The 8,607-nt window shown below is 37.7% G+C and overlaps 1 long non-coding RNA gene across 1 annotated transcript; it reads left to right on the top strand.

Annotated features, from left to right (window-relative positions):
- Positions 1 to 6,007: 6,007 nt before the first annotated feature.
- Positions 6,008 to 8,012, top strand: LOC115303508. The gene is made up of 2 exons (XR_003914091.1): positions 6,008 to 6,139; positions 7,774 to 8,012. It is a non-coding gene; the product is annotated as an uncharacterized LOC115303508 (long non-coding RNA).
- Positions 8,013 to 8,607: the final 595 nt, after the last annotated feature.

Here is an 8,607-nt window from a genome sequence, read left to right as displayed (position 1 = left end):
TAGGAATTGTGCTAAGCATTTTACATGCATTAGTTTTAGTCTCAAACAAACTCTAGGTTTGCTAAGCATTTTCCCCGTTTATATATGAGGGGATTGAGAAATAGACAGGCTAGTATGATTTAAGATCACACAGCAGTTTAACCTATCATACCTAAGAGATACAAATTTCAATATATTTTAATTTTATTTAGGTAATTTGTTATTGTTTGTTTCTACTTACTTATTCATAAGTGGAAATCTCTGGAGTCCCTAAATTTCTTCATTTATTCATCCTTTGTCAAATTATAGGGTTGAAATGCTATAGATAGATTTCTCACCCAACAATGTGAGAATTCATTTATAGTTTTGCTTTAGTGAGTAATTAAAAAGCACAAGGTTGTACTTGTAGAAATCTAATAAGTGTTACTACTTTTCTTTATTTGTTAGTATGTCACCTAAGTAGTGAGAAAGGAACCAAAGATTGTGATGGCAGGAATTTTTCTCCCAGGAAACCACAGGACAATATAAACTTCACAAGTAAGTGGTTATATTTCATTGTATTGTGGGCGAGGAAAAACTTTTCCTCCACTCTCTTAAAGTTAGTAGCAGGGGGCCTGTGAATTAAACTGTCAAACGATCAACTAACAAGAAGAAAAGTTTTATTTTGCATACATAGGAGAAGTAAAAGAGAAATAGCTATCTCTACATGGTTACAGTTAAAGGTTAACATACCTAGCTTAATAGGAGAAAGGAAGGGGGAAAGATTGTTTTGGGAAAAACAAACACATTTCCTTTGGAAAGACAAGTAGGCTTTTCAGGAGAATGAACTGGGGGTAATAAAGTTAGTAATGGTGCCTGCATACACAGGTGTGAGTAGTCTTTCCCTCTTTATAGTCATAAATTCCTCCAGAAAGGGGATTCATGGTAGAGTTCTTAGTCTGTATTTTTTTCTGGGAATAAACCACTCCAAAGAGGAATTTACAACAACCTCATATCTCAGAAGCTTCTATTTTAGTTAGATAAAGGACGCTCTGAGGAGGCTGCTTTCTGCATCTGTTGATTATATTAGGCATATACAAAATAATTGGTTTACTGACAAGATAGCAAAGAATTTCAGAAAAAGTACCTACCCTTACCAACCTCATGGTTAAAGTATGAGACAATAAAGCCAAATAGCAGTTTAAACTGATAAAATGTTCCTGACAGAGGTCTAGAGTAGCATCTTTCACTAGGTATCATATTAAATCAAAATCACAAATGTATTAAGGGTTAGAATGTAATGGCTGCATGAGAATTTAAGATGAAATCAATTTTTTAGGAAACTGTGCCTAAGCCTTTAAAAAACAAGTTTATTGTCCTCTGTTGTTGGAGATGATTTGGTGGAAAACAGTGAGGTCACTGGCCTAGAATACAATAGTTTTGTTGATGGTATTGCCTTTTACTCTACTGCCCAAGGATATTATACTAGGATGACCTATTTTTACTCATGTAGATGTCACTTCTCTACTATATCGATTACCATTTCGTTAATTATTATTTGTTATAAGATGCTGTTAAGGTGTTAGATCATTCTTTAAAAATCAATGTTGAAAGATCGAATTATAAGGCATTTGGAGATCAGTATGGTTCATGAAGAAGGTGATTACTAATTACTAATTTACTCTCATCTAGATTTCTATTTGTTTCTAAACTGTAGCTAGTTGGATCTTTCTAAAATGCAAATCAGTGGCCAGGGCACTGTAGGAGAGGAAAAATAATTTCTCCTTTACCTTGATAGGTTTTTGACTGAGAACTGACACCCCCCTGTGATAAATATATTAACAGTAGAACACAGTTTTATAACACATATCTCCAGTATACATGAAAGATACCCAGGAAAACTAAGTAACTCCCCAAAATGGCCCAACCCACCACCTTACATACCATGTCCAGCTAAAAACAAAAGAAAATGGGGGCACGGGAGCCAGGCTAGGGGTTAAAGGGAGGCTGCCCAAAAGTACCACAATAGCAGATTAATTATTTTATTTAAAAAATATTAATGTCTTTATTTTATTTTGAGAGACAGAGACAGAGAGCAAGAGGGGAGGGGCAGAGAGAGAGGAACACACAAAATCTGAAGCAGGCTCCAGACTCTGAGCTGTCGGCAAACACCCTGATGCAGGGCTTGAACCCATGGATGTGAGATCATGACCTGAGCCGAAGTCTCAGACACTTAACTGACTGAGCCACCCAGGTTCCCCATATATTAATTATTTTAAATTGAAGCTACTTGGGAAATAGCCAGTCCAAGGACACTTAGTCCATCTGTACCCCTGAAAGCAGGAAATAAATCTCCCATACGAAAGGCACCCTCCTTTATAAAAAATTAACTTTAATTTATTTTTGAGAAAGAGAGAATCGCAGAGTGCAAGCTGGGGAGGGTCAGAGAGAGACACACACACAGAATCTGAAGCGGGCTCCAGGCTCTGAGCTGTCAGCGCAGAACCAAACAGGGCTCTAACCCGTGAACTGTGAGGTGAGACCTAAGCCCAAGTTGGATGCTCAACCAACTTAGCTGCCCAGGCGCCCTGAAAGGTCCTCTCCTTTTTCTAAGAAGTGAAAAGACATCCTTATTACCAGAGAGAGAAATTTGAATGCCAAAAAATCTGTAAAAACAAACCTCGCTCCTTTTTTTTCTAATACTCTACCTTAGCTCAGCTTCTTAGAATTCCTTGCTAATTAATGCTGCCAAACATATTTTCTTTATCCTGTCAATTCTTCACAAAGTTATTGTCTTTTAGTCTAAAATGTATAAAAACTGCCTGACTTGCTCATTTGTTTGGGTCTCAAATTCATTATTGGGCCTCCCTGCACACCATCAAACTTTGGTTTTTGCTTTTGTTAAGCTGTCTCGTGTAAATTTAATTTTTAAAAGTTCATTTATTTATTTTTGAGAGAGAGAGAGAGCATGAACTGGGGAGGGGCAGACAGAAGGAGAGAGTGTCCTGAGTAGGAATTCCCTACCCTGGGGTTCCTTCCCACCAGCCAGTGAGATCATGACTTGAGCCAAAGCCAAGAATAGGATGTTTAATTAACTGAGATACCCAGGTGCCCCAAGGGAGTTCATTTCTTAAAAGTGGGACGAAATCTTAACTTTTAAGGGAAAAGTTTACAAATTAGTGCAAGCACCTTTTTTGGTATTCAAACTTGCTCTTCTATTTCTTCCTATTTTTACCATTGCAGCCAAGTCTACACTAAACTTATGCCCTAATAACTGGTTGCAGAAAAAAGGGAAGTGCTATAATTTCTTAAAAACCTTTAAATCATGGACCGATAGCCAGAAATCCTGTTTAATAAGAAATCACATCTATTGATGATCCAAGACATGGCTGAACTGGTAAGAGCTAATTTGCCAGGAAAATTAGCCCTTCTAAAACAAAGAAGCAAGTAAATTAGAAAAAAAAATTAATGTTTATTTATTTTTGAAGGAGAGAGAGAGCACGAACAGGGGAGGGACGGAGAGAGAGGGAGACACAGAATCCAAAACAGCCTCTAGGCTGTGAACTGTCAACACAAAGCCTGACATGGGGTGAGATGTCAAACTGTGAGATCATAACCTGAGCTGAATTCAGATGCTTAACCGACTAAGCCACCCAGATGTCCCCTAATTAAATTTTATAACTTATTACAAATAAGATTGATCATATTTATTTTTATATATAATTTATATATACATTATAAATATATATTATGTATAAACTATATATAAATTGTATTTATTATATTATAGATAATAAATTATTACATGCTATATATTTATTATAAATTATAAAGGGATTATAGTGCTAATAATCACACACGTTTATTGAATTCCTAGTATATACCAAGTACTGGGGTAGGAATGCCACAAATTTTATAAAAATTAGTCCCGACAATAACTTTATGAAATAGGCAGTATTTTCCATTTTCATAAGAAGAGTCTGTGAACTTGACAGGTTGTATAACAATGCTATTTCACATGTAAATGGCAAAGCTAGGATATCAATCCCATCAGTCCTTACACATTATTTCTTGGGGAGAAAGATACAAGCTCTTTGAGCATTGTCAGTACCTGGCAATCTCCTTACGATCTTGGGTAAGATAGGCTCCGTGGTTTTGTTTGTGTGTAGTATTACCATAGGTATGCGTTTTCGCCAAGACTGCCTATTGACAAAAGCAATCTGTGGATAATAGTTGCTCCTGTAAGCAGACTGATTCATTCATAGTTTTGCCTTCACATCCTCTTTCTACTCCCTCAGCAGTTGCTATTCACATTATCATGCCCATGAAGTGCATTCAGCAGGACATGGCTGCACAGAATATATGTAAGAGTCATGTGTTTTAAAAATCTTCCTACATCAGTTTCCTTCCCTAAATTATTGGGAAACTTCGTCAGGCTTCTTAAAATTTTTCTGAATAGGGAGATCAATATCAAAACTTTCTCAAGGCTGGACAAAAGTCGTAAGAGGCTATTTTACTATGTTTAACTTGGGTTTAACTCTGTTTCCTCTGGGTCCTCTTTCATAGGATTTCATACAGAGTAATATACCGGATGGAATCTACTTTTGGATTGGACTGAAGGCATGGACCTGGCTAGATGGCACCCTCTTAAATCTATGGTTGTGAGTATTTGGCATTTGAGTCTCTCAGCAGCCAATCCTTGCTGGACTGCCCACCTGAAACTCTAGAGAATCAGATGGTTCCCATAGATCGAAGACTTTGATCTTTGTTAATGTGTGAATGATTAAGAGATTTGCCTTACAGAAAGGAAGCTAATTTATTTGCTTATTTGGGCTGTCTTTTACAATTTTTTAAACATTTATTTATTTTTGAAAGACAGAGAAAGACACAGCATGAACAGGGGAGGGGCAGAGAAAGAAGAGACACAGAATCTGAAGCAGGCACCAGGCTCCGAGCTGTCAGCACAGAGCCGGATGCAGGGCTCGAACTCACAGACCGCGAGATCATAACCTGAGCCCCAGTCGGATACTTAACTGACTGAGCCACCCAGGTGCCCTTGGGTTGTCTTTTAGTTTATCCATAGTGTTCAAGGTATAAATGGAAAATTGTAGTTAACATAAAAATCCTCTAAATTTCATTTCTTTTAAAGTGTTTCTTAAAACAATCCTTATTTTAATTCATAGGAAGATTTCAATTATTGGGAAATATTAAGGAATATGTTATACATAACACAACAAATAGCCATTTGACTCTTTTTTAATACTGTCACCCCCAATCAACAGTATGTGTAGCTACTTTCTGTTTTAATTCCATTCATTCAGCTTAATTCATTCTACTCCTTTATTTCCATGGGGAGTGAGTGCTAAAATCTTTGGGGAGGGGGTACATGCTAATCTCCAAACATAGGAAAAAGCTTCTGGGGACCCAGGGTAACACTTTCAGCATCAAGGTTTCGGGGATCATCAAAAGTTAATTTTACTTTTTGAAAATTTGGGATTTTGTGGTGTCTCTCAAAGACATGTGAAGTGAAGGAGGTTTAGGAAAAATATAGATGGTCTGGAGTGATAGAGCAGGCCCCCTGGACTGGCTGAGGGATAGTATTAAAAGACTCTGAAACAGAAAGTCACCCTGCAAATGAATATTCTTACCCAAAGACTATTTATGACATTTCTTTTAAAATTTATACTCTGTACCCACCCATAGCATACTGTCTGTACATCACACTAAAAAATTTTAAAAACTTGATCTTTATTTCTAATAGAAATCTATCACTATGTTTTTAAAGTGATGGTCTGTCAAACCACTTGTAAATTGGCTTAGAATTATTAATTTACCCATCTTGTTTTTTAAATTGAGGGTTTTTGTCTTTTTATTTTTTAATTAAAAATTATTTTTTAACTCTTTGTTTATTTTTGAAGGAGAGAGAGACCAAGCATGAGCAGGGGAGGGGCAGAGAGACAAGGAGACTCAGAATCTGAAGCAGGCTGAACCATGAACCTGATGCCATGAACCATGAGATGACAACCTGAGGCTGAAGCTAGATGCTTAACTGACTGAGCCACCAAGGCACCCTTTGGTCTGATTTTTCAGATGCCGTAATGGCTTGTCTAAGACAAGAAAGGTTGGCTTAAATATAGTAGAAAAAATAATTTAGGGGAATTTTCCTTCTTTTGTGTAAAAGGTAAATGATTTGGGTATACCCATATATACACAAATGAGCAGAATTTCTCTTTGTTTTAAAACATTCTCTATGTGCATTTAAAGCATTTAAAAATGGAGAGGTCTTCTCCTCTGTTGCTCACCCTAACCCTTACTCTTTTCCCCATTATGTCTGGGGTTACATTTAACATGTAGAGTATAGATGTACCAAAGAGTATTTCTCTTTTTAAGATCTTCTGTAAAAGCCAGGAGCTTATTGTAGGCAAACGGTGAAGGAAGATTTTTGATAGGTGTGATACTTGGGATATGAGTCTGGAAAATGAAAAGGGTAACAGTTTAATTTTCTTCAGAAAGTCGATTTAATACTTTTTGAAAAGCATGCATATTTTTAGGTGTGTTGATATTTCTAAATCTTAGAATGATAAATATGAGATTTGTCCATTATAAAGGGGATAGCATTTCATTGTTGCAGATACTCAAAAACTGGAATCTGGAGTCTTTTGAGTAATAAAATGAATTTTTCTCCTAAAAGGGCAGATTGTCCTCTTCTTAGTCTATTCGGCTACCAAGACAAAATGCCATAGACTGAGTAGCTTACAAGCAATAGAAATTTATTTCTCACTGTTCTGGAAAATGGGATTCCAAGATCAAAATGTCAGCATGGTCATGTTTGGGTTAGGGCGCTCTTCCTGGTTCCTAACTGGACCCCATCCACCAGGCCCTCACATGGTGGAAGGGGCTAAGGATCTCTCTGTAATCTCTGTTATGAGGAACTAATGAAAGTGTTACCTCATGACTTAACCATCTCTCAAAGGTCCCACTTCCTAACATATCACTTTAATGAGTTAGGATTTTAACATATGAATTTTGGGGTGACACAAACACTCAGATCATATAGGTAACAGCCCTCTAAATATCTTTTTTTTGGTGTATGATGGTATGGCATTGGGAAACCAATGTTTCTTATTCACATTTTTATTTTTATTTTAATTCCATGCAGCATTTCCAAATTGGTTTTATTTATTTTTGATAGAGAGAGAGATAACGTGAGCAGGGGAGGGTCAGAGAGAGAGGGAGACACAGAATCTGAAGACAGGCTCCAAGCTCTGAGCTGTCAGCACAGAGCCCACGTGGGGCTCGAACCCATGAACCGCGAGATCATGACCTGAGCTGACGCCAGAGGCTCAACTGACTGAGCCACCCAGGTGCCCTGACAAATGGCCATTTTTGGTTAAGAAACTATTTGAAACAACTACCTTAAAAAAATGTCATTTTTATATTTATTTATTTATTTTAATGTTTATTTTATTTTTGAGAGACAGAAACAGATCATGAGTGAGGGCGGAGCAGAGACAGAGGGAGACACAGAATCTGAAGCAGGTTCCAGGCTCTGCGCTGTCAGCACAGAGCCCAATGCAGGTCTTGTACTCATGAACAGTGAGATCATGATCTGAGCTGAACATGGACACTTAACTGACTCAGCCACCCAGGCACCCCAAGTTGTCATTTTTAAAGGGGTGCTCCTTATCTGAAAATTACACTCTTAGGTCTCCAGCTTAGAGAGCACGTGCCTCCTAAGGCAGGAGATAAACATACAAAATTTCACAGTTGTGTTTTTACCTGAATGAGAACAGAATATTGCCATTTCATTTACAGATTTCAAGTCATGGGCCAAGTTGAAGAGAACACCTGTGCTGTGATAACAAAGAAGGTGTGTTTTCCGAAAAGTGTTGCAATCAGAGTTACCGGATTTGTCAACATGTGATTTCTTCAGACAGTGAATTCTAAGCTGATCACAGTTTATCTTTCCCATTAAAAGAATCTCAAGTCCTTTTTTATTTATGTACTTTTGTAGAAGTACATTATTTTTACAATAAATGTTGTGGTGATGATAATGATGGTATAGACTTGTATCACTGTGACTCTGGGCAATCAGCCTTAGCTCATTCCTTACGGCCTTGTCACTGGTGCTGTAATTCCACAGTCATCCCCCATTCATCACAGTTCCTCTTCAATATTTTTTTAAATGTTTATTTTTAAGAGAGAGCGAGAGCATGAGAAAAAGTAGGGGAGGGTCAGAGAAAGACAGAGACACAGAATCCAAAGACAGGTGTCAGGCTCTGTGCTAGCTGTCAGCACAGAGCCTGACATGGGGCTCGAACTCATGGACCACGAGATCCTGACCTGAGCTGAAGTCGGGCACTTAACTGACTGAGCCACCCAGGTGCCCCATAATGGCTCTGTTAGACGGAAGTTGTCCTTTCATCTCCTCAACAGTTCTCTCCCTACAACTCTCATTCACCATTAGCAGGGGAGCTTTTTTTTTTTTTTTCTTGAAGAGATGTCGGATGATACATTCAGGAACTTTCCACCACTGAGTCTACACTATTGTCTGCATCTTACTGATTTCTTTTTCTTCTCCTCCTACTCACAAAAAAGGGGTATTTCTGTCTGGCTAAATCAAATCTCAAAGTCTACAGTTGGGATTGC

The sequence above is a fragment of the Suricata suricatta genome, chromosome 10 (genome assembly GCF_006229205.1).
Source record: "Suricata suricatta isolate VVHF042 chromosome 10, meerkat_22Aug2017_6uvM2_HiC, whole genome shotgun sequence".
NCBI lineage: Eukaryota > Metazoa > Chordata > Mammalia > Carnivora > Herpestidae > Suricata > Suricata suricatta.
This window is presented reverse-complemented; position numbering and strand designations above follow the sequence as displayed.